The following is a 268-nucleotide window of genomic DNA, read 5'->3' as shown; positions in this document are numbered from 1 at the left end:
CTGTGGTTGAGTTTTCTTGCTAGCATACAATTTCATCATACTTCTCTTCATAATTTTAAGAATAAGAACAGTTTTGAATCCTGAAAGTTGCTGCCTCCACTCAGATAGCATCTTCTCTCTTCGGAGACCTGACTGAAGTAGAATAATGAACACTGGGAATTGTGGTTCTGTATAAATCTCTGTGACATTCACTTCCTTGCTGCTAGAAAATCAAACTGACAGTGATGGAATTAGAGGCAAATATGGAGGTTGAAATACTGGGCCAAAA

This window comes from Anolis carolinensis, chromosome 1 (genome assembly GCF_035594765.1).
Source record: "Anolis carolinensis isolate JA03-04 chromosome 1, rAnoCar3.1.pri, whole genome shotgun sequence".
NCBI lineage: Eukaryota > Metazoa > Chordata > Lepidosauria > Squamata > Dactyloidae > Anolis > Anolis carolinensis.
Note: the sequence above shows the minus strand (reverse complement) of the source record.